The 26,272-nt window shown below is 48.9% G+C and overlaps 2 long non-coding RNA genes across 4 annotated transcripts; one reads left to right on the forward strand and one right to left on the reverse strand.

Moving 5' to 3' along the window:
* Positions 1 to 726: 726 nt before the first annotated feature.
* LOC140694782 (uncharacterized) lies at positions 727 to 7,051 on the reverse strand. 3 transcript variants are annotated; one of them, XR_012070418.1, is made up of 4 exons: positions 6,821 to 7,051; positions 5,187 to 5,417; positions 1,909 to 2,038; positions 727 to 999 (listed from the first exon to the last, which is right to left on the reverse strand). It is a non-coding gene; the product is annotated as an uncharacterized lncRNA (long non-coding RNA). The 3 variants fall into 3 exon arrangements; XR_012070419.1 differs by having other exon boundaries at positions 730 to 1,002; XR_012070417.1 differs by having other exon boundaries at positions 782 to 1,055.
* Positions 7,052 to 21,021: 13,970 nt separating this feature from the next.
* On the forward strand, positions 21,022 to 25,981 carry LOC140694783 (uncharacterized). Its single transcript, XR_012070420.1, has 3 exons — positions 21,022 to 21,283; positions 24,343 to 24,467; positions 25,707 to 25,981. It is a non-coding gene; the product is annotated as an uncharacterized lncRNA (long non-coding RNA).
* Positions 25,982 to 26,272: the final 291 nt, after the last annotated feature.

Genomic DNA, 26,272 nt, shown 5'->3' on the forward strand with positions numbered 1-26,272 from the left:
TTGTGTTACTTTCACACACACAACATTTAAGATCAGTTAAAACAAATGAACTGCAGGTACATGCAACGAAGTGGATGAATCATACACTCTATGTTAAATTGAAAAAGTAAGCCCTAGAAGGTAGCCTATAGTGTGCTATGCTTTTAACTGTGTATATATATGTCAATTACACTCACTAAATTAGAACAACTACAGCTAGAGTCCAGGTGGGAGAGGGACAGATAAAAGGTGAGGTGAGCAGATTTGCTGCAGGTGAGCGAGTTCCTTTCCAGTAACATGTCATTCTCTCTGAAGCAGGAGGCAAGGCCATCTGCTGGGAGTCAGGGAAGAGACACAGGGAAGCTTAGAGGTGTGCAGAGAGCAGAGAATGTTGACACGACTGAGTGATAAGTGGGGAAATGTGCTCACAAGAGAAATCCTGGAGTATTGCCTGGCAGTGGCAGCATGGTAGGCTTTGATTTGTAGTCTTAGAAATCTGTGCTGGGAGAGCCTGCTGCCTGCAGCCTCAGAACAAATAGAGCTGGGTGAACCGAGATGGAAGTCGTCCTGGTGAGGAACTGAAAAGATCAAGGGTCAAGGGGGTTTTGTTTGTCATAAAGAGATGGCTGACTATGGATGCAGAGCTGGAAGGTGGGGAAGTGGAAGTAAGAGGAATGTGGACAGGCAGGAAAGCAGAGGATTCAGCACTTGATGCCCCAGTGAGGATGAAGGAGGGCCAGGGAGGCTGGTGGACATGCACCTGGACGGCTAGAGGTGGTCACTTAAAGGCGAGAGGCTGGAACTGGGGTGGAGACATGCCCGGGTATGTGACCGGGGGTAGGGTGAATGGGCGGTGGCTGGCTCAGGCTGAAGGAGAAGAAGACCCTAAAATGACCATACTGGGTGGTGGATGGAGAGTCAACTTTGACGTCTTGATGGTAGGAGGTGAGGCAATGCAGAGCTGGTGGTCCAGGTGCTCCTGAATGAGGCAGATGAGCAGGGAGGCCAGGGTGGAAGGCACTGCTAGGAAAGGATTTGGGTTTTCCAGGTGCTCCCAAGAGAGGAGGAGCAATGATCTGAATGTGGAAAGTGAGCACAAGGAGGTCAACCCAGGCTCCTTATCAAACGGAGGGTTGTGAGGGGGCAAAGTGTCAACTCCAGAGATGGTTACCCAGGAAGCAGGGGCCACGGGTGAAGTGAGGGGACACTCAGAGAAGAGAGGGAGAAAAGTCTTCTGGGTGTAGGGGGAAGAGAAGACCCAGGACAAAGGTGCACAGAGGAACAGTGATGAGGATGGACTGGCTCTATGGTGACACTGCAGGGATGGCTGGATCTTTGTCCTGAGGTCTTAGGTTGGGGGGACTACTGGCCTCATCAGGACCCCCCTCTCAGCAGCCTGGACAGAGGCTCTCGCTCCTGAGAGCTGTGTGGCCACCACTGTTCCCGGATGGGCTCTGCCTCCATCTTCTCTTATCAGACTTTCCTGCCCAGCCCCCGACAGCCAGCGAGGGAGCCTGGGCCTCGAAGCTGCTTCCCATGGAGGGACACAGGCTCCTCGGAGCAGCAGGCTGATCTTACTTTTCTCCGTAGCCAAGGGCCTAGCAAAGCGCCAGCCTATGGGTGGGCCATTCAGAGGCTCAGATACTTACCAAACTAACTCAAAGCAGTAGAATAGCAGAGCTGGAGTGACTGACCACTGAGTTCACAGAGTTCACTGCCCACACCCCCATTCTACAGATGAGGAAACAGAGACCAAGCGGTGAAGCAGCCTTGGCCAAGGTCAAACTGCTCTTAAATGCTGGCCCGTGTCGAGCATGCCAAATGATGAGCTGCAGTGAAGGGCATGAGAGGGGGCTCTGGGGCCAGACAGCTTGGGTTCAAGTCCCAGCTCTGCCATTTTTTAGCTGTGTGATTAATGAATGTCCTTACCTTTAAAGTGCAACTCATAGTGGTACCTATTCATTGGATGGTCGTGAACACAGCGTTCCTGGAACAGCAGGACAGAGCTCTGTAAGGGTTTGCTGTTGCTTTGGTTACTATTATTATCACCAAGTGAACCCTGAAATGAAGAACAAAGACAGCAAGAATTTTTATTTTAAAGGATTTTAAAATCCTCTGATGAATGTTTCATTTTATCTAATCAAGTTTGCATCTGACCCTTATTAACAACTACACAATGGATGACTTTTGAGGCAATCTTGCTTCATGACTTTTATTCTCACTTTCGACACAGGCTACTTAACAGGCAGCAGTTCATTTTCCAGGAAGAGGGACAAAAAGTTAAAAATGACTCAGTGCCTCTCGGTCCCCAGTGAGTTGGTTGTGACCTGTCAACCCAGCTTTAGGGAAGTGCCCACTTCCCCTGGGCTCGCTGTGCTGCCCTGCAGCCTCCAAGGGGCGCCATACCCCCACACGAATCCAGTCTCTTGGTTCCTATCTTTGCTTCAGATCCCTAAAGTGCTGCCCATGCCCCAGGACCCCATCTGCCCCACCAGCCTTGGCTGCTGGACTCCAGGACACTATCCTGGGTCTCAACCATCCTCTGTTCCTATGACCTCCCCACTACTCTACATTTTGTCCTTCAAGTGTGGGCTCCTGTGGCTCACCACACAGCAGGGGTCTCCCCGTCCTCCGTCCTCCACCTCGGTTAACTGCATTGTCCTGCACGGTGCCTAGCGAACCCATGTGGAGGCAAGAAGAATACACAACAACAGGTGCTCAGAGGGGCTGCCTTTCCCACTGCAGAGGCCCTAGAAAGCTTTCTTCCGGTTGGTTATTCACAGGCGCTGAAGCTGTGGAATCTCGATCTCACCAATTTAAAGGGCATCATCACTAATTACAAAAGCAATCATTTCTTCAGTAGCAAAAGGAGAAAAGGCTTTGTGTTCTCCACTACCACCTTTTTTCCTCCATCTTCAGATGTTTCTCATCTCTGGGCAAAGTTAGAAAGCAACTCACAGAATATTATTTTTCAATGTCTTTTCCCACTCTGAGGATTGATTTCCCAGAACCGATGAAGGCTAGAATGGATTAGCTTTCCTGGACTGAGTATTAAGAGGCCTGGGGGGAGGGGGAAGGGGAGGTGAGATAATTCAGCAATATTGAACCTAACAGAGACATTAAAAGGTTCTATTTTAAACAGGAAGGAAGCAGGATGCTATAGAAACAGGAAAACCATAGTTGGAAATGCAAAAACGAGTTACAAGAGAATAAACATAAAGATGTAAAAATGAAAAAGGACATCAAAGTAAAACAAGGAGGGAATGGGAGAGGTGAGCAAGAAAATACAGATTTTTTTCTTTCTTTTATTTCTTCGTTATTCTTAGGATGTGTTGGAGCCTACGTGATTATCAGTCTAAAGGAAATAGATATAGTAATATGTTGATATATTTGAAGAATAAAATAACCACACAGCAAAAGCATACATAGTCACAAAAAAACCAAAAAGAAACAAACTCAAAATGGCTTAAAGACTTAAATATTAGACAAGACACTATAAACTTCTCACAAGGAAATATAGTCAAAACATTATTTGACACACATCTCAGCAATGTTTTCCTAGGGCAATCTAAGCAACCCAAGCAACAGATATAAAAGCCAATATAAATAAATGAGACCTAATTAAACTTATAAACTTTTGCAAAGCAATAGAAACCATAAGTAAAACAAAAAGACAACCTATTGAATGAGAGAAAATATTTGCAAAAGATGAGACTGACCATTGCTTAATTTCTAGACTATATAAATAGTTCATCCAACTTAATAAGAAAACAATAAACAACCAAATACAAAAATGGACAGAACAACTAAACATGGAATTCTCCATTGAAGATACACAAATGGCCAATAGGCATATAAAAAATGCTCAATATCGCTCAATTATCAGAGAAATGCAGCTCAAAACTACACTACATTTTTATCATCTCACACCAGTCAGAATGGCCATCATTCAAAAGTCCACAAACCATAAATGCTGGAGAGGCTGTGGAGAAAAGGAAACCCTCCTACACGGTTGGTGGGAATGTAGTTTGGTGCAGCCTCTGTGGAAAACAGTATGGAGATTCCTCAAAAGACAAGAAAAAAAAGAAAAAATACTTATCACCTAATCCAACAATCCCACTCCTGGTCATATATCCAGAGGGAACCTTCATTCCAAAAGATACCTGCACTCCAATTTTCACAGGAGCACTGTTTACAATGGCCAAGACATAGAAGCAACCTAAACGTCCACTGACAGATGACTCGATAAAGATGTGGTATTTAGATATAACAGAATATTACTCAGTCATAACAAGAAGGAAATAAGGCCATTTACAGCAACATGGATGGAACTGGAGATGATCTCACTAAGTGAAATAAATCAGACAAAGACAAGTATCATATGATATCATTTATATGTGGAATTTAAAAAAAATTGATACAAATGAACTTATTTATAAAACAAAAACAGACTCACAGACTTATAAAACAAACTTAGGTGTTTGGGATTAACAGATACAAGTTACTATATGTAAAATAGACAAACGACAAGGATTCACTGTAGAACACAGGGAACAATATTCAGTATCTTGCAACCTATAATGGAAAAGAACCTGAAAAAGAATAGACTACATCTATGTACAACTGAATCACTATGCTGTATACCTGAAACTAACAAAACAGCTGTATAACTGAAACTAACAAAACATTGTAAATCAACCACATTTCAATTAAAAAAAAATGATAAGCTCTAAATACCTTTATTCAAGAAAAATCTTGAACTATTCCCTGTTACAAAACTTAAAATGGAAAGCTTGAGCAGGACCAAATTATACTGGATTGGCAGTTACATACCTTCTCCAGCACGTGGCCCATTCTACACACACATCGTGTTTTCCTACAGGTAAGAACAGCCCTGAGTGCAAAGGGAGCGAGTCCTTCTGGGACAAGGCCTCTGTGGCAGTGGCCTCCTTGTCACCGCTCCATCTCACCAGGAGGCCAGGGTTTTTAGAGGTGAGGGGACATAGAGCTCATACACTTCAAATTGATTTCCCGAAAAAACTATGGAGAAGCCAAATTCACCTGCAGTGTGGGAAACATGAGCATGGTCCCGAAGCAGACCGACAAGCCCAAAGTAAGACAGCCCAATGTTCAGATCGGAACCAGAACAACGACCACCTGGCCCCAGTTAAATGACCACCACCTCACATGCAATGAACTGCTCATACTCAATGTCAGGGATGTTTCTGTTGAGACTTGGGAGGTCAAAGGAGTCGGACCAGGGAATCCAGATCTGGTTGATGTCGGGGCTCTGCCATTGGTAGAGGTGGTCCCAAGGGGATAGCACCAGTACCGGCTCCTCCATCTTCAGCAGGGTCTTCAGGAGGAAGGCAATGTGGATGCAGATGTTCCTACGGAGTCTGAAGCCCTCTGGAGTGTTGACGTAACACAGAAAGTATCTGGCAGGGAGCAAAGGAGAGCGGGTCTTCAGGGCCAGGGCTCTGCACAGGAATCCCGGCTTAGATAGAACAGATAGATAGATAGATAGAACGGGAACCCCTGCACAGCCCATGGCCTAGACCCCAGACACATTCAGCAGCTTCTGGTTTGTAAAGTGAAGGCACTGCCCACCCATCTCCATGTGGCCAATTACTTTAAGTAGGGGAGCAGTTGTGGAAGACATCTTGGCATCCGTCTAACACCACTAAGCACCTGACTAGCACCTGAGCACCCGTTCTACAGGGGCTCTTAAACTTCTTGTTCTACAGAACCCTATACACTCTTAACAATTACTGAGAACTCCAAAACTCTGCTATTTATGTGAGTTAAATCTATCAACATTTCCTGTGTTAGAAGTTAAATAACAAGTTAGAAAAAGTGTATGAATTCACTTAAAAATATTAACAATCTACTGTATGTTACCATTAATACACTTAAACAAAATATAATTTTATTTTTCAAAACAAAAATCATTAGTGAGAAGAATAGCAGTGATTTTAATTTCTGCAAATCTCTTTTGGACTGGTGAGAGCTGAATTCTATCTGCCTCTGCATTCCCTCTTTTGTGATATCACAGACCAGGTTTTCCCTGGAAATCCCCACAGGAATCTCGGGAGTGCAAGAGTGTGCAAAAGGCAGGTGACTTCCCGGCGTTTCTGCGAAAATAGTCTTGCATCCCAGGGGCCTCGGACACACTTTGATAGCTTCTGCCCTACCCTAGGCGAGACTCTCCTACACAAGAGCCAGGCAAGTGTCCTGACTTCTTTAATGAGTTACCGCAGGAACACCCCTCCCTTCTCTGTGTTAATGTTTCCCACAACCTCCATTACTGCAGATGAGGATGTAATCCTCAAGTGGGGCCTTTAATCCCAGAAGTCTGCCAACCTTGAGAGGGAGGGCCCATCTACCATCCCTACAGCCCGCAGTCCATTTTGAGTCAAGCCCTAGATAACTACTAATCGGCACTGACCCTTGTCTTATTCCTGAGGTTTACCGAAGGAGCCAACATCTGGATAGAACTGAAATTTCCCTGCAGAAAAGCAATGCTGATAAACCACCCCATTTCAACATCTGATTCTCGGACTCTTCAAAACCCGGATAAGGCCCCGCTTCATAAAAGATGGGTCCTCCGCCTGCCCTTCCCGGGGGTTCTGGGAGGCCGCAGCCACCCAGGGCTACCCGGACTCGCGGCCCCAGCCCCAGCGCTCGAGGGGGAGGAAAGCCCGAGGCTATGCCCCAGCACTTTCCCCCCCGCCCCAACCCGCTCCCCGGCACCACAGCAACTCCTCGGCCGCCACACCAACCCGGATCCCACCCCGGACCATGTCCACTGGCCCCGCCAACAGCGCGGCCGTACTTTTACCATCTGTGGGACGACGCCCCAGACAGGATGTCGGCCGCCGACTGACCAAGCCAGAACTAGTCGCCAGACCGAGAAAGCCGCCATCCCCAGCAGGAAGCACAGCCATTGTCCCTAGTAGCTACACATTTCCGGAGCCCGCTCCCCGCCCCAGAAGTGCACGCTGGCCTTGCGGGGCGCGGCGCCTGTAGCCATGGCAACGCCGCGGGGCCCTCCCCTAGCGCTTGCGTCGTGCCTCCTTCCGAGGCTAGACGTGCGAGGGCAGAACTTGCGGAGCCAATGGGAGCCAGGGCGCGGCCAGGACGGGGGTGGGGGGAGGCTTATGGGGCAGCTGGGCGGGGCCGGGGAGGGCGGGGCCTCGCGGACGTCCTGACCTGCAGGTGGCGCCGGCCGGAGGCTGGGGCGGTGCTGCCACCAGTGGGCGGGGCAGCGGGGCAGCGGGGCAGCGGGGCAGCGGGGCAGCGGGGCAGCGGGGCAGCGGGGCAGCGGGGCAGCGGGGCAGCGGGGCGGGGGCACCCTCACCTGTCTGTGTGTGGGGCTCAGCCTGGGCTCCGCGGCCTCCGCTTGCACCGGACGTGGACCCAGGCTAACGGTGGGCAAGATAGAGGACTGAGCCCAGGCACGCACGGCTGGCCAGGTAGGGCACCTGAAGAGCAGAACCGCCAGGCCCGCTGCCGGCCTTGAATACGCGCTGCTAGGCAGTTTCCAAGAAGTCGGGATCTGTCATAAGAGGGGAGGTAGGGCTGTGGTACCAGATGCCGGGTTGGGTGCAGTCTCACAGGAGAGCCATGGTGAGAGGGCGCAGAGTGGCCCCTGTGTTGGCGGGGCTAAGAGTTTGGGGTACAGGGTGGGGGTGGTTTGTGCCTTGCTCTGTGGTCTCCCCAAGAATCCTCACTCCAGAGCAAGGGGCTCTGCTCCTCCCACCCCTAACTGCACTCCCTGCCTTCCCCAGCACCACCTGGTGTGTGGTCATGTCGGGGCAGGGAAGGCCCAGGGAAGGGGCACATTCAGGGACAGGGGCCACTCTGCAGCGATGCTGGACCTGATAGCGATGCGGTGTTTCAGAACTCCCCTGGGCTGGGTTTCTAACCAGTGGGATGGAAGGGCCTCTCCTTCCAGGGGTGCAGTTGGGGGAACTAGATTCTTCATGAATGTCAGCCCTGAAAATGGAGGCTGCGCTACATCCTTTCTTGGAAAGAAATATCAGGCCCCTCCAGCGCAGGTGACTCAGAAAGTCATTCAGCAATTTTCGGGGTCCCCAGTTTAGGCTTTCAATTAAAGCTGAGCGGCTCAGGAGGCCAAATCCCTGTCCGTGGCTCCAGGAGTAGGCTTTCTGCTGGGGGAAAGGATCCTCACAAACACCTGTGTCTTTGTGGGTCACTCCCCTCTGACAAGCTGGGAGGCAGGGTGCAGTTTTGGGAAATCGTGTTTCCATAAGCAGAGGGCCACCAAGTGATGGGGGCACAGGAGACAGTGAGAAAGAGTCCCGCAGCCTTTCTGGAATCAAAAAACTGGCAAATGTGAAAAAGTGCATAATTTATTTTATTGAACAGGCTGCTTATGTACGTTTGGAGGGCCAGGTTTAAGGACTCTGCATCCCTCTAGGACAATAGCCTCAAGAGAAGAAAAGACAGAGCAGGAGGAGATCTGGGGTTTCTCCCAGGAATGAGGCGGGACAGGGATTTCTGCAGATTTGCAAGGAGACCCCGACCACTGAGCATGGAGTTACAACCCCACGTGACCCCTGTCGTGTTTGGCTTGGGCTCTGGGTCTGGCCTGATCATGTATTCTTCCAGCTGAGTTCCAGAAACTCAGAGGGTAGAATTAGAGAGGCTGCGTTTGGAACCCGGTGTGGAAACGGAGGGTCCTTTATCCTGAGTCCCCTCAGCCTAATCACTGTAGCTGAGTTCCAACACTACCCAGGATTCCAGGGTGGACTTGGAGGGAGAGAAAGCCTGGCAGGTGACCCAGGGGACCCACAGCTGTGCCCCTCCCTTATCTTTGTTCCCTTTCACCCCGGAAGGTGTGATTGTCTCATGTCATGGTGACAAGCCAACTCTCTTCTTTGTCAGGTGGGGTCCCCACCCCCACTCAGCCTTCTCTCTGCATGGATGCTGAAGGACAAGGCTCACTTGAAGTTCTGAGCTTGAGCAGTAAGGTGGAAACAAAGAAACCAATGGAAACAAAGAAACAAGTCATTGTGGCAAAGCTCTCCACCGCAGAGAATCTGCCCTGAGTGGAAGGGAGGGTGTAGGCATGCCCATTTATTTCCTGTCACCCAGTGCTCTTAGCTTTCTTATTGCAGACCTGCATGGTTATAACAAAATTATCTGCAAAACTGAAAATATTTACTCTCTGGCTTTTACAGAAAAGGCTGACCAGCCTCTGGTTCCCGTACCGGTCAAGTGATTGGAGTACCTCTCCAGTTTGGAAACATCTGGGTAGGCCCAGGTTTGCAAAATTCTTTAAGAGTAGTTACGGAGTTTTGCTTCTAAACATTTTTACGGCTGTATACTTCTGAGCTGAGGTTGTGCTGTGTAATTCTGATCTGGGATTTTCTCAAACTGTTTCTCATTTTTTATACCTGACTCCCCTATATTCCAAGGGGAATGGGATGTAAGGAAGCCATGGAGTTTAGGAAAAAGATACAGATTTCATTTCCATTTAAGCATCGATGTATCTCCTTCCTAGGCAGTATCGGTTCTGTGGTATTGATAGAGGAACTAAATAGCAACCAAATTTATAGAAAATAGTGGGTCATTGGGTACACAAGTTCTTCTTTTCAACATTTCTGTAGTGTTTGCAGTTTAAGATGACCAATCCTGAGAAACAGGCAGCCTCTTAGAATGAAATAGCATTTTTCTTGAACCATATTCAATTTTTATTTCGTAGACAGCAGGAAGGACAATCACACATCCAACACTTGGGGACCTCAAAGATAAAATGTAACTTTCTGAGAGCACACTCCCCGCGTCTCCCTCTGTTCTTTTCACTATCCAATTGTCCCTGAAGGCTCTTTCGTATCTTCTGCTTATGACTCCAGTAACTCTTCCTCCTCGTTCCTCAGCTGGTAAGTTTACTTTTCTACTTTGACAAAGCAAACGGAAGCCAACAGAAGAGAACTTTCACCAGCAACTTCCAGCACATCTGCTCGCCTTCTGATGTCTGTGACCTCACTCTCGCTGCCCCACCTCTTATTACAGGTGACATAGAAAGCCAGTTCATCCAAAAGTCGCCAGGGGGCCCATCCATCCAATCTTCTCCGGGCTGTCACCCCCACATCCATACTCTCTGTCACTACCTCATCTACTTTCTTCTCCTGCTAGTTGGCTCCTATCAGTATATAAAAGTCCATCCTCTTAAAAGAAACGAACAACACTCCTTGACCCAAATTCGCCCCCACCAATTGCCACCCCATGTCTTTGCAGCAAACCTGTAATGGGTATTTTAAACTCACTGTCTGCATATTCTCTTGAGCCATCCCCTTTTGCACCCACTCTGGCTTTCCCCCTGATCCCTTGCTCTATGGAAACTGCTCTGTCAAGGCCATCAGTGACCCCATGTTGCTAAATATAGTGGTCAGTTTTCAGTCTTCATCATGGGTGGCCCTTTGGCAGCATTTGACCCAGCTCTTCCATCCCTCCTCCCCCGTGTTCCTGCTTTACTTGGCCTCCAGCCCATCGCTGTGCTTTCGATCCACTGGCTGGTCTTTTGCCAACGTCTCCTCTTTTTTCCAAACATTTACTGCGAATGTGCCCCAGAGTTGGGTCCTGGGTCTCTCCTATATCTCTCTGCTATACTTTTGGTGGAAGCAACCAGACTTGGAAATTGACATGCTATCAATTTCTCGATTTGTCCAAAACTCCCTGATTTGCCCTTTCCATTTGGAACTCTCTCCCTGATATTCATATTCTTTTTCTTTCATTCATCTTGCTTTCACATTCATGCATATGTTCTACTGTGTAAATTACTTTTCCAAATTTTGAATCAGTCCATACATGTCATGTAAAATGCTCAGATCTCTATTATTTCCACTAAGATGCTTATTCTCCCTTAGAACCTTTCTGTATTTCTGTATTTATGTCAGTAAAGGGAATAGTATTTCTACAAGCCTCATAGTTAAACAGTGTGTTTGTTTGGGGCTATTATGTAACATGAAATAATGATACATCAACATACTCCTTTTTCATTTAATTTTATGTAACACAAAGATGAGTTTTTTGCACTGAAGACCGGTTTTATTGAAATTTTACCTACTTTATGGACAGTCAGTTTATGTGAAAGCCCTCATTTCTCCCCTTTTCTGATATATTTTCCATTTGGCTATTATAACATATACCTTGGCATGAAATAAAATTCAAAATTCATTCACATAATAAATTTAATACATTTAAATTATATTTTTAATGTTAAAAAGAAAGAAAAAAACCCAGACTCCTCTACCTGTTAGGCATTTCTGTGGCAATATCTAATAGACTCCTTAACCATGACATTTAAGAACTGAGCTGATTCCAGCCCCTTTCCACCTGCTCAGCCCCATCTTGTCCCATCCCCTGTGGATGGAGAGGACATCCATCACATTTTCCGGGTCCAGATGTTGGAACCATGTTGTTTCTCTCTCTTTCTCTTACACACACACACACAGCAAATCCAGCTTGTTAGAAAATTCTGACTACACTGAATTCATTAACCACCTACTCCCTGTTCCCCACCCTCCTAGGAGCCACCTTCAGCCCCTTCTAGGACACAAATAGCCTCCTTCTTCCATCTTTGCTTTTCTACAATCTCATCCACACAGAGTCAGAGGGAGTGTATAAAAGCATACATTGAGGGGGTGAGTGTAGCTCAGTGATTGAGCATATGCTTAGCATGCATGAGATCCTGGGTTCAAACCACAGCACCTTCACTAAAATAAATAAATTACCCTCCCCCCCAAAACAAAACAAAAGCATAAATTGGACATCACCCACCCCATCAAAACTCACTAAAAGGGTCAAAATTTCATTAGGAGCCAAAGTCGTCCCAAAGTCTTCCAGGACCCGGCGTGCTCTGCCTCTCCGCACATACTCTCCCCATCACTCCGGGGGCTTCTGGCCCTGGCTCTTCCTTCTTCCTCCGGATCTATGCTGCTTCAAGTTCATTACTCCGTGAGATCTGCCAGGATTGCCTTATTCCCTCCTGCCTGCCTCCCACCCCACCGCCATCACCTGAGTTTGCTCATATCACTCTTATTTTTCCCCAAGCTCTTGCTACCCCCAACATGCAGCCTGTTTCCTCTGCTAAAACTCTGAGCCCCCAGTGATGGGGAGTCGTGTCTATTTTGTTGACTAATAAAGCCCAAGAGCCTTGGGAACGGGTCTACTTACTAGATTCCCATATGTAGTAGGAGCTTATACAGATTTACTGAATGAATGCAGAGGCCCTGGTCCAATCCGATGGAGCACTTCTGTGTCCTGCTCAAAGAAAAACTCTCCTTTCCTCCTGAGAGGGGGTGATCACTTCCTTGGTGATCAAAGGCAAGATCTATTTTCTTTATGCTGTTAACCTCAGGCGGGGAGACTGGGGGATCTTCATTTATATTTTAAAATTTGATTCACTCTGCAGTTTGTCTTCTGTCTATGTATCCTTTTGAGAAGCCGTTTATGAGTGATCATTCTTCCATCAGATTCAACAGGATCCAGGGGGAAGGACCAAGCTGTCCCTTCGGCCATCCTGTGTGTCATGTCCTGTGACCCAGTGCATGCTCAGCATGTAAGTGAACCGACAGGAGTGAGTGAACAGATGGGAGAATCTCATTATTGTGGTGGCTGCACTCTGTCCAATGTCTTGAGATTTGGGGAACGGTTAACAAGTGTGGAGGTGTGAGGGCAGGGCCTCTGTGTTCTTCCTGAGTGCCCTGGCCTTACCCATTCCCCCAGCCTCCTCTGGGCAGCCAAGCCCAGGAGCTGGGCCACCGGAGATTGTGCTGATCAATAATCCACCTCACCCAAAGTCTGGGGGTAGGATCGGCCAGCAAAACTGGTTGTAGACTCTGGAGTCAGGTCCTTGGAAGAATTCCTCACTGAACGATGTTTTGGACCTTTTATTTTTCTCTATAGCCTCCAGCTAAAGAAGAAGATTGCCTTAGATACATGAAAGATGAGGACATCTACTATCCCCATGGAGCCCAGTTGGGGCTGGGAGTGTGCTGTTTGTACAGCCGGTGGGCTCGTGTTCCTTTGGGCATCCCTGTGCCTGAACTCCAGCAGTACACTCGGTGGTAAGGATGGGGGCGCCTGGCAGGGAGGGAAGAGTGTCGGGAGACTGTGCAGCTGGGGAGACGTTAATCTGGGGTGAGCGGGAGACAACTGAAGCATGGAATCTCGGTGCAGGGAACTCTCCACACTCAGAGAGGTCCCCACTCCCACAGGGTCCCTTTAATCAGGATGCTGGGCTGTCAGCACAGCAGGGTCCCCGTGAGGATCATGGTGCCTTCAGGCAGTGGGAAGTGAGGGGTCCAGTGGCACTTAAATTAACAGTGCACCTGAAGCCAACCCCCGTCTCTTTCAGCCTGTTTCCTAATCTGCAAAACTGGAATGATATTAACCATCCCACAGGTTCGTTGATGGGCTGGGACAAACTAGACAGCCAGGAACTGGAATTCCTCTGTCCCCTTATTGTTTTCCTTCCTTCCCACTATTTGCTCTCACAAGCTCAGTCTCTTTGTCTCTCTCTCTTTCACTTGTAACTTTCTCTCCTGCTCTGGTTTCATTTGATTCCCACCCTCCTCCCAATCCCCAGATGAGTGAAATTAATTTCTGTGTGTCAGTTCCAAATTCCCGGGAAAGATGCTCTGTCCCCTCTGGATTGGTTGTCCAACCTATCAGTTGCAGACAGAGGAGTGAGTCCCTCTGGATCCAGTGGAGGGGCTCTGCCCAGGCCCCCAGCCACCACTGTGGGAGCACATAGCTCTCCGAGGAGGAGGTACTGGCTGTGACTTGGTGTCACTAAGTGTGAATTTACGTCTCTTCTTGACCCACCTTCATCCTCCTAAACAAAGATGAAAATTAAACATTCCCGAGATTTGTGTAATGGAACCCTCAAGGTGGGAGCTAAGAGGGATGGATTCCCTGCTGAGTGTAAGGGGCTACAGTGACTCCCTTATGAGGGCCTGTAAAGGGAACAGCACCAGCCCCACCGGACACTTAGGGCGCTGAGTCTGCGTGACATTGAGCCAGGCTTCTTACCACAGCACAGGGGTCTGGTCCGACCGGTTAGTCTTTGAAACCAACCAGCTTTGGATTCCTCAATCCCTCCCTGAGGTTTTACCTGAACCACCAGCTTCTGTATCTCTGAAGACATATGATGAGGACCCTTCACGTAAGACATTTGCACAGCCCTGTGCGGGAATTTGTGCTGAACGGTCTGCCCGGCGATCTGACCGAAGTTGGTATTTTACTGATGTTAGAAATAGTCTGGTTTCCTGATGCACTGTTTCACTGAACAAGCAACAGAAGCCACCTCTGGCTGATAAAAGCAAAAAAGGGACTTAATGAAAAGATACTGGGAGGATGCCTGGAGTGGCCCGGACCAGAGCCGACCCGGGGGCCATAGGAGATGTTGGGGAGCCCCAGGCACCAGGCTGGGCAGGGTGTCACCGGGCCCCCTGCTGCCCCAGCAGGGACCCCCCTCCTCCTGACCCTCCACCTCACTGCAGGTTCATGGCCCGCCAGGGCCAGATCACACTGAAGCCACCGGCACACACCTCAATGGGGGATTTGGCCCCGTCTCAGCTGAGGGCGTGCCTGGTGTGGGGAGAGGCCCAGTTAGAGGAAGGCGGTTCCCCTACTCTTCCGAGTTAAAGTGCAAGTCAGTGCCCGTCACTCAGGAGAGCCAGGCTGTTCTGACCTCATTGTGGTGACTAGGCCGTCTGTTACTTTATAGGTTGGAAGGCCCAAGAGGGAGAAAAAGTGGAGGTTCTAGTATTATTTTATATTTCCCATGTACCAGATACAGTAAGCAAGTCACTTCAGACAAGGCCCAGAACAACCACATAAATAGGCCACAAAGCAAGTCGTGCAGTCAGGCCTCTGCAGCCCCGAAACCCATGTCCCCATCGGCTCAGTAGTTACCAGTGGAGGTTGTAGGGATTTATGGGACTGTGTGCTCCTTTGGGGGCTGGGATGTGTGTGTTTAAATCCACATCGTCAGAAACTCGCCTAGAACCACAGCCACTGATTGCATGAAGGCAGAGGAGGGGAGGATTCCAGCCTCTGGTCCAGCTTGTGAGGAGCTCAGAAGTTGCCCCTTCTGTCCTGAAAACAACACCAGAGCCAAGGGAGCTGAAAACCCACTGCTCTTCTTAGATCCACAAGAAAACTGAGGGGGAAAGCTGCTCCCAACCCTGAGAGGCAGTCGGGCAGGGTTCGAGAGTCACAGCTCCCAGGGAAGGACCCGCTTTTGTAAGAACCCCGGGGGCAAGCAGATTTAACAGGTCCCTGAGGCCAGCGGGAGGCTCAGCGTAAGGAAATCTGAGTGTGACAACTCCAGGGGGACAGTCAGAGGGGCCCCCTGCTCTTTTTCATGCATTTTACCTCCAGGACCGTACCCTGTTCTCAGAATGAAGATCATAGGAAAACTCCTCATGTTTCCTGCCAGGAAAGGAAAAAATACCTCTATTGAAATACACCCAGAATATTCTCTTCCATTGTGGGGGGTTGTGTTTTGTTTTGGTTTTTTTTTTTAATGAGAAATTATTTTACCAGAGCTTAACCTACCTGGGGGAAGGGAAATACCTTCTGTCTCACCCAAATTGGGGTGGGGGGAAAGAGGAACATTTGTGGAGGTCACAGTTCAGGGCACAGTCTCAATGATAACTAATCACAGGACTACAGATGCCCTGCTCTGTCCCGCTCCCCCAACACCTTATCTCCATGTCAGTAGGGTCCCTGTGTAATAACAGGAATAAAATTAGAAGAAGTAAATCTCTCAGGAGTGTCTAGGGAAAACACAAAGACAGCGGGGAGATGAAAACAAGGACACACAGGTGGCTTTAGCCTCTCGCACGAATAGCTGTAGCAAACTACACACAGCCCAGCCCCAGTAGATAAACAGAAAACCTCACAGAAGAAACTGTTTATTTTGGTTCTCTTACCCAGTGCATTCCATGGTGCATCCTCGCCTAGAATTGAGAGGAAACAAGTCCATCTCAGAAGGGACATTACTGAAGGGGAATGGCTTTCCAGACTCTGAAGGGCAGAGAGAGCACCAGCCTGGGTGAGAGCACGGTGAGGGGTGGGGTAGGGGGTAGGCTGCCTTCTTCCCCAAATAAGGAAACTTCCTGAGGCCAGCACAGTGGAAGGGAGGGCCATGGGGTGGAAGCAGACAGACTTCTTCCTGAGAAGTGATAGGATGCCTCCAAGGGACCATTCAGGTGCCCAAACTGGGCCCTGAGGGTGGGAGCCAGTCGGTCTGCCTCAGAGCCCAGGACTGAGGTGGGAGCACAGCAGGCCGGTCTTACTTGGCCGGATGCATTTCATTTCCCCGAAGCCCTGTGTAAAACATGAAGCCTGGACGGCCTGGTGAGCCCAGCTCTGCCCTCAAGATCGGTTTCAACTCCTCCCTTCCCAGAGAACAGCATCTCTGAGCCCGTCCTGGGTGACCTCACAGAGATCACCCTAGTGGCCCAGGCTAGTGAACAGGAACATGTACCTTCCTGCAGCCAACCCCAGACGTTCACTGATGCATCATATACTGGCAAAGATTTGAGTCCCTGTGCATTGGTCTAACAGCAGAGACTCTGCCACAGGCCCAAGATGTGGAGTGTGGGACATGCAGCGGTGCAGGAGTTTAGGCAGTGCAAAAGTGTAAGTAGTGGCAGGGATGCAGGGGCTGTGGAAGGTGCAGGCAGTTCAGGGGATGCGGGGGTGCAGACAGTGCATAAGTGCAGATAGTGGCAGGGGTGCAGAGGTGCAGGGAATGTAGGGTTGCAGGGAGGTGCTCAGGCACGTAGCCAGGGTTAGAAGGCAAGTGCACATCCTCGCAGTCAGCCTGACCCTGGGAGGCTGGTGTAATGGTTTGGGGCGGCGGAGGCGGCGGCGACGGGTGGGAGGCTGCCCGGGCAAGCCGGTCGATTTCTTCTTTCCCCTGCAGCCTGGCCTCGGGGGGCCTTGGCCGCCGGAGATTCGCCAGATGTTGGACTCCAGGTAAGATTGCTCCTGGGAGGTGGGGCCGTTAGGTCCGGAAGCGGCGGCAGCGGCAGGGGGGCGGAGCGGGGCTGCCCCTGGCGAACTGGTGGAATAGCTGCCTTGTCCCGGCTGCCGGGCCTGGGAGCGGCGTCTGCTGCCCCAGGTCGCCGGACACAGCTGTCCCACTCAGCTTGCTGAGTGGGGAGTGGAGGCGGTGTCGTTAAGGTGCGGCTCCCACGGCGGGAGGGGGGCTGCCGCTGGGGAGCCGGTCAATTCGCCCCGCTCTCCCCCGCGGCGGAGCCTGGGAGTGGCCTCCTCTGCCCTAGAGGCGGGACGCCGGTCTCCAGGTGAGCTTGCTCCTGGGAGGAGGCGGCGGCGGCGGCAGGGGGAGGGGGTCCGTTCCAGGGAGCTGCTCCATTTCTTCTCTCCCTCGCGGCCTGGCCTGGGGGCGACCTCTGCCGCCAGAGATTTGCCTGAGGTCCGACTCCAGGTGAGCTTGCTCCTGGGAGATGGGTGCGGTGCGGTCAGGGATCTGGTAAATTGGTGGCTGCGGGGATAGGGAGGCTGCCCCGGGGTAGCTTGTGGATTAGCTCCATGTCTGCACCACGTGGCCTGCAGGCGGCTTCTGCTGCCCCAGGTCCCGGGACACCCCTGTCCCACTTTGCCTGCTGGGGGCGGGAGGCAGGGTAGTCAGGGTGCAAGGGTGGCGGGGGTCGGGGGCCTGCAGCGGGGGAGCGGGCCCATTTACTCCCATCTTCCCCGCGGCTCGTCCTGGGGGCGGTCTCTGTTGCCCTGGGTTACGGGACACGTGTATCCTAGTCAGCCTGACCCCGGGAGGCGGGCGTGATACGTTTGGGGTGGTGGAAGCAGAGGCGCGTTTTCCCATGAAGCCAGTCCATTTGCTCCCATTTCTCCTCATGGTTTGCCCTGGGGGCGGTCCCTGTTGCTCCAAGTTCGCCGGACGTCCATCTCCAGGTCAGCCTGCTCCCTAGAGGAGGCCACTGTGAGGTCAGGGGGCAGGAGCGGAGGCTGATGCGGGCGGATGGGGATGTATTGGGGAGCTGGTAGATTGGCTCCCGTCTCCGCGATGGCCTGGTGTGGGAGTGGCCTCTCCTGACCCAGATCAGCAGACACACCTGTCCCATTCAGCCTGCTGGGGAGGGGCGCCCTGGGCGGTGCCTTTAAGGTGCGAGGGTGGCGACGTCGAGGGTAGAGGGCCTGCAGGGCGGAGCTTGTCAATTTGCTCTTCTCTTCCCCACGGCCAATCCTGGGGGCGTCCTCTGCTGCCCAAGAAGCCGGATGCCCATCTCCAGGTCAGCTTTCTCCTGGGAGGCGGGCACGATGAAGTCGAGGGGAAGGGGCAGCCAGCCGTCGCAGCTGCCTAATGGGGCCACTTCTCCTTTCCCCTGACCTGGCCTGGGGACGGCCTCTCCTGCCCAAGATTCGCCTGACACACCACACCAGGTCAGGTTGCTCCTGGGAGGTGGGTGCGGTGAGATCAGGGGGTGGAGAGGAGAGGGGTGCTGCCTATTGCGAGCTGGAGGATAACCTCCCATCTCTCTGGAGGCTTGACGTGGGGGCGGCCTCTGCTGCCCCTCATTTCCAGGTCACAAATCTCAGGGTCATATTGTCACGGGGGTGCGTTAAGGTGCGGGGGCGGCGGGGTGATGGTGAGAGTATGGGGCCTGCCACTTGGGAGCTAGTGGTTTAGCTCCCATCTCCCCAGCAGCTTGGCCTGGGGGCAGCCTCTGTTGCCCCAGGTTGCAAAGCACAGTTTCTCTGACAGCTTAGCCACCGGAGGTGGGCAGGATGTGCTGAGGGGACTGAGGCAGCCACCAATGCAGCAACGGAGGGGCCTGTCCCTGGCAAGCTGTTCAATTTGTTCCCATCTCTACCTTTGCTGCCCTAGTTTCACAGGATGTCCTTCTCCAGTTTATCCTTCTCCTGGGAGATGGGCTCAGTTCATGCAGCCCAAGGTCTGGGCTCTCCCCTTGGGAGGGGAAGAACTCTCTTGTTCTCCTTTGTCTTTATTCTTCAGTGAAGGGATTACTTGGCCCAATTCTTAATCCTGAGAAAGTGTAGCCTGTGTTATGGAAGAGCTGCTGGACAGTGTGCTTTCTAGGTGGGTTTTCACATCAGCTGATGCCCCAGGCAGACAGGAAAGCTATTACTCAGAGCTTCTTAGTGTGGAGTTGGGGGATGGCCCTGCTGTCCTCACCATACTTTTTAAAAATATGTTACTTCCCTCTTTTTCCTAGGTGACATTTTAGGTTATTGGATCACAGATTGCTGGCACACCCATCCCTGTTCTCAGACATCTTTTAAACTTGGGTGAAGTGATAAGTAGGGGAAGAAGATGATTTACTGAAAGGTAAGAATACGTAAATTTGCATTAAAGCTACATTCTGTCAATCTTTCTCAAATGATTTTTGTCGGATTCAAAATCAACGACCTAGTGAATGTTGTACTCTTGTGTAAATCATTGATCTTTAAATCACATTTGTTGAGTGGTCAACGAGATTTGTTTAGTAGATTATTCCTGAAAGGAAAAGCTCAGGCTTTTGATAATTCCTTGTCTGATGTTACCCAGGCAGTCACAGTAGAAGACACCTGCCTGAACTGCAAAGCTTCTGGGATTACCGATTCCTGAAATGCAGGTGACTCTTGATGATAATCTGGGGGATGGTTTATATGATCAGATTCTTCCAGTCCTGTAAATGGGTTCCGTGGCCCCAGCCCCGGGAGAACTGGTCATAAGGGCCATATCGTGAGGGGTGGGATGGGAAGGCAAGGTGTAAGAGCTGGAATCACTGAGATTCAACACTCGCTAAACACAGACTCCAGAGCCTAATTGTTGTCAGGTTCTGTTCTGGATTTGAGAGTTTGTTCAGACATGATTCTTGCCCTTCAGGAGTCACTGCCTGGGTGGAAGTAACCTTTACATAAATCTGAGGAGGATGGAAATTAAGTAGATGGGCTGTTATGGTTCTCAGTGTGCCTAGGCTCGCTCTTCCAGGCACTCATTGGACTAACGAGAGTCATGTTATTCACTCATTCACTGATTTATTACCCTTGAACTGATCATTTGTCCCACAGTAAGTGAAACAAGGGATCAGGAACCTGAGCTTTGTCCCCTCTCCTATCACTGATTGTATCTGTCAGTCGGGCGCCCTGCGTATGCATTGTGAAATGGTGGTATTTCTTGCCCAATGGGGCTGCACTGTCAGTTCTGAGAATCAGGGGAGACACGTGGGTAGGACAGCACCCTGACACACATGGCCCCCCCACCCTGTGAGACAGCATTGTCGATGCTCAGGTGACCCGATATAGACCGCGCTGATAAACCTGAACATGGTTAGTGATCTTGGTGGCTATGAAAATACAGACTACCGGTCCCTACCTCTGGAGGCTCTGAGGGTGTGTACTCCAGAATTCTGCATTTTAAAAAGGACTTTAACTAATGCTGGTGAAGATGATCTGAGTGTCCCACTGAGAAACACTGGTGTTCGAGGCACCAATATTGAGGATTCTCAATGAGCGATGCCTTTTCAGGATGGTCCTAGGGCCCTCACTTGAGACTTTTGCCTTGGTTTAATTGTATGTGTTCAGAAGTGATGCCTCTCACTTCCAGTGCTTGTAAGCATGCTCTGTGCAGGGTTTTGCACTCAGTAGATGGCAAAAACTATAATTCTTCAGGTCACCGAGCTAGAGTGTGAGCGATCTTTTATTTTGGTGTTCTTTATAGCAATGCAGAGTCTCCAGAGAAGAGATTCAGACTGAAAAGCTTTGTGTCAGACTTTGGAAGACCGCTGGTGCCCAAGGTGTTCTCTGGCAGGGCAATGACGAATCTAGGTCCCTCTTTCACTGCTACATCAATGAAGTGGACCACTTGGACAAGGCCAAAGCTGGTATCTCAACCATTGCCCTTGACAGTGATATTCGGCTCCAGGAAGCCTTCAGATGCAGCAGGTGGCCAGAGGAGGAGCTGAACAGGCTCATGAAATGTGACATCCCCAACTTCATCAATACGGACCAGAACTCTTCCTTTAGGGAAGATGATCTCCTGATTTTGGAACCACCGATTGTTCTAGAAAATAAGCCATTTGCTCAGACCTCACACAAAGACTTGAATTGAGAATCGTGCTTTGTCAAGTGTCTTTCTGAAGATGTGAAGTCTGTCTTTGTATGGCAGGAATTGCCCTTTCACAAAATTGTATGTGTTTGTGTCTGAGAGAGGGAAATGGAGACAGACAGAAAGACGGAGACAGAAGAGAGCCCCCTCAGAAGAGAGCTAGTTACGGTGAGATTTTGTGCCTTTAAAAAAAAATTTGTGGTTTTTGGGGGAACAAAGTATTTACACTGTCTCATTCTCCTACTTGGAAACCTGGCCCCATCCTCAGTGTCAGTGGCCTTGAATGGGGTTGGCACGGTGCGTTTCATCTGGCGCTGTCACTACCACGCTCTGCTTAGCACGTTGCTTTGCCTGTCAGGGCTGCCACCCTTTTAACCTTAAGGCTAGGAGTGTGGGGTAGATGATCCATCTCAGCTCTGCTGTTTTGAAAATTCCTGATGGCAGCATAAACCAGGCCCTACCTCCTGTCTCTTGCTGGGGCACCCCTCAGGTCTGTGCCTTCTACTCAAACATTTACTGAGCCCAGTTTTATCAGGAGCCCAAGTGCTTACCGGGATGGAAGGAGACTTGTCTCTCGTGGTCACGGTGGACGACATTTCCATTGGTTGTGCTGAAACAGCTCTTCTGAGATCCCCCGGCCACCCTTGCTCAAACCTGAGGACAACACTGTCGTTTCTTTCCTAGGAGGAGGATCAATGCATGGTGCATTTTATGACAATCCTGTCCCCAGGAATGCACGGAAGTTTTTCAGCTGAGTGAGGGGAGGTGCCTCTGTGTCCCTGTGTCCCTGTATATCTGTCTGCTCACACTACCCTGCCACCGGCTACTGAGCAAGAAAAGTGCTATTCACCATGCTGTGTGTTTTGCAGATGTGTAGGTGATGGTCGTCTGGCTCGTGTGTGTGGGCTTGGAGCTGGGATGTTGAAGGGCTTATAAATACCTCATCAACATGTATTCAAGGTGGCCTGGTGCCACACAGACTTGATTCATGAAGGCAGCAAGCCTGAACACTGGTTTGGAAACAACTTGGTTATGATCAGTCATACTGCATGCATGACTCGCTGCTAATCTCTGGGTGGTTTTTTCATTTTAGATTTATTCACCCAGTGTCTTGCTTAAGTTGAAAAATACTTTTATTTCACCAGAATATTCTCTGATTCTTTGTTTTCACACATCCAGTTTTTTAATTCCTTTAAAAATTGTTCTGTGTTTATAATGCCTACTGATTTCTATCATTTCTAGTTTCCCTGTGGCCTGAGCCATGCACCAGATTTTATGTAGGAACTGTTCCACCAAAAGGAATCCCCTCGCTATAATATCTTTTGAGGAAAATATTATTCTTTAAGACCCTAACACTAAATCGTAGAACAAAGCATGGAACATTTCTTGTAGTTAATACATGTTCATGCAAAAAGAAACTTGATATTTTCATTGAAGAATGTTGATTTTAATAACTTTTACTAATGTGAATATTATTATTCATAATTTAAGTAACCAAATAAAACCAGTTATTTATTATTAAAATTAAAAACTATTTACATGGTCTCTCAATTAGAAGACTGAAGTGTATTTAAAAGATGGAAAAATACCCATGATGACACCATCTTTTTTATTAACTAAATATCAAGAACTGTGCAGGGTTAAGATTTGACCACCTGCAAGCTGCCAAGTTAGCATGAGGTAGTTTGTGGATGCTGCCAGAAGACAGGACACTCCCACAGGATCAGAGAGAAAGGACTTCCTGCCGGCACAGCAGGCAGCCTGTGGTTCATGTTCATGTTGGTTCCTGAATTCCTTTCCTATTGCTGTTGTAACAAAGGACCACAGACTCAGTGGTTTAAAGCAATACACATTCATCTTCTCACTGTTCTAGGGTGCAGAAGTGCAAAGTCAATGTCAGTGGGCTAAAACCAACGTGTGGCCAAGGCTGCGTTCCACACCGAGGCTCTTGGGAGGGATTCATCTTCCTACCTTTCCCAGCTTGCATAGGTGCTCATACTCCTTGGCCCAGGGCCCTGTGTCACTGTGACTTCTGCTGCCACTACACATCTCTGTCTCTGACCAATCTGCCTCTCTCCTCTAAGGACCTCCGTGATGACGTTTGCTTTCCCACAGTGATCTGCCATCCCAAGGTCCTTGACAGTCACACCTGCAGAGTCCCTTTTGCCATGCACAGTGACATATTCCCAGGTTCTAGGGATCAGACCGTGGACATATTGGGGGCCATTATTCTACAAAGTTCTTCCCTTTGGCTCCACTGGTTCTTGTCCATCCCACATGCAAAATGCATCCACCTCATCCCAACACCCTCCAGAGTCTCATTTACTACACCATCAAGTCAAAGTCCAACATGTAGTCTAAGTATTATCAGCTCGAAAGCCTAAATATTTTCATCCTCATCGCCTAAGTCAGGCATGAGTGAGACCCTGGGTGTGATCTTCTCTGCTCAAAATCCTGCAATGGCTTCTCATTTCACACAGTGAAGAAGCGAGAGTCCTTATGGTGACCTTACAGGTTTCCTTCCCCTCCCCAAGCTGAGCTCATCTCCAGTTTTCTCCCTGGCTCACTCTGCTCCAGCAACACTGGCCTCCCTGCTGGTCCTTGGGGACATCAGACTTGGCACCCACAGGCCTGTTGCCCTGGCCGGTCTCTGTCAAACTCATATGCTGAAGTCCTAACCGCCAGGACTACAGAACATGACCCCATTTGGTAATAGGTTTGTTGCAGAGGTCATTGGTTAAGAAGAGGTCAATAGGGTGGGCCTTAATCCAGTATGACTTGTGTCCTGATAAAAAGGGGTAATGTGGACACAGAGACACGTGTACATGGGAGATGACGTGATGAAATGTGGAGAGAAGACGGTCGTCTCCAAGCCAAGGAGAGAGGCCTGGACCAACCTCTCCCTCCTAGCCCTCAGGAGGAGCCAGCCCTGCTGACACCCTGCCTGCAGACTCCCCGCCCCCAGGGCTGTGAGACAGTGAGCCCCTGTGGTTCCCGTCACCCAGTGTGCGGTGCTGTGTTAGAGGAAGCTCAGCAACTAGCACTCCCTTCTCAAGGTCCTCAGTGAGGCCAGCTCTGGCCATCTCATTTTAAACTGGAAACTGCCTTCCCCTTGTCTCTGCCCCAGAAACCCCCTCTCCCTGATCATATTATTTCTATCACCTTCTAGAATACCATATATTTCACATGACTGTCACGACTGTAATTTATATTCTGCTCCTCCTCAGTCCTATAGGGACAAGGATCCTTATTTGTTCACTGACGGACCTCAGGTGGCTTGACCAGTACCCGTGGCACAGCAGTCAATACAAATTGGCCGGATGGAAGGAGGGATCGTTCCTTACATTCACAGGTGAGTGAACGAAGATTCCGGGGGATTGAGTGTTTCGCTCAGAGCTGGTAAGTGTCAGGCCAAGGTGGGTTTCAGGTACCTATGAACCTGAGGGAGGCTTGAGTGATTCCCTTTCCATTGATTAGTATTTCTCAGGTGTCTCTTTTTCTAGCTCTAACTTTTGACTTCTTTCTGTTATTCTTCTAAGCTTTCAAGCAGTTTTCAGTTTTAATTCTGCTTTGTCTCAGGTAAACAAATGAAATTTGTAAATCTTTTAACTAATTATTTCATCTAAATACAGTGTGATTAGTGATGATGTTGTATTTCTGGCCTCTTGTTTTGTGATTTCTATTTGCTTTGCTCTGCTTTTCTCCTGCCTGTTATACACCTTGCAGTCATGGTTAAGGGCATGGCGTCTAGAGACAGCCAATCCGGGCTTGGTTCCCTCCCTTGCTAACCATGTAACCAGGATATGTAAACCCTTTGAGACTCACTTTCTTCATATACAAAAAGTGGTACTATCCACCTCAAAGACTGTGAGCAATAAGTGATAAAATGGATGGAGAACTTAGAATAGTGACCGGCCTATTATGCATTCTTCATTTTGACTTCTTTATTTTTATTCTCTTTTTAAACAATTACTTTAGAGATTACTGTTGAATTTTAATGAACACCCTAGATATTGAAGATTAAAATGTTACTTAACCCATACATTGAATTTTATATACCAAATGATATCTGTATTTTGTTTCCATAAGTTCTGTTTAGCTCTATAAAAAAATTGATCTGCTTTCTTTTACATGATGTCCTGATTGTTCATTATGTTACATAAGATTTATTTTATCTTTTAATGATTCAGTCATACTTATTTTATGCTCTCTCTTAGATTGTTTCATAATTTTAGGCTCTGGAATATTAATCATCCTGTGTTTTACGGTGAGCTCTTTCTTCCCTGTGGCACTTATTTCCTTCTGTTTATAGTTGTGTGTCTGTGTGTGTGTAGAGTTGTGGGAGTTTCTCTATAGTGAGTACAATTGTTTTCCTATGATTGTCCCTTACATCCTGGTTTATAAAGTTTCCCTAGAGAACAATTTTGTGTTGCTTATCCTAAGGCTCCAGGTGATATGATCAACCTTGAAGTATATTTTTCAGTTTGGGAATTCCGGAATCTTACTTGGAGTATCAATTTGGATTCCACATTCATATAAAGCAGGGGCGTGGAGATTAGATTTTTTTAAGGGAGATTTTGTTTTTCCCTAGAGAACCGGCTGTTTCACCCCTTTCCTGCGTGCACAGGTGGAGAACTTTGAGTCTTCCTTTCAGTGAAGAGGCAAGTCGTCCAATACGTATTATGCAGAGGTTTCTATAAAGGAAGACTCTTCTACATCTGGTATGGACCCTTTTTCCTAAATGGACATTGTATCCCTATTTATGTGCAGATGAAAACCCCTTCCCTCCAGGGTGCTGTGGCATCAGCTCACAAGATTACCATTTTGGCGTTAAGTGTCCTCTTTTTATTGTCACCTGGGAACTTCTCTCTCCATAGTTATCTCTGTGTTACTTTTGTTGTTGTATTTTATCCGGCATTACTGAAAGTTTTACTTAAAAGGGATCCTAATTAGCTCTGTTTACCTGTTTCCAGAGCTGAAAGCTTCAGTTCTAGAGTATCTGTTTGATTTTTCTTAAAAATACATTCCAGTATATTTCTCTGGTGAAAGTCTTGACCCTGTTATCTGTTGTCCCATCATTTCCTTATTTTCTTGAATATATTAAAAGTGTTTTATAGCCTTTATTGGTAACTCTGATGCCTACATCACCTGGGGGTT

The sequence above is a fragment of the Vicugna pacos genome, unplaced genomic scaffold (assembly GCF_048564905.1).
Source record: "Vicugna pacos unplaced genomic scaffold, VicPac4 scaffold_104, whole genome shotgun sequence".
NCBI lineage: Eukaryota > Metazoa > Chordata > Mammalia > Artiodactyla > Camelidae > Vicugna > Vicugna pacos.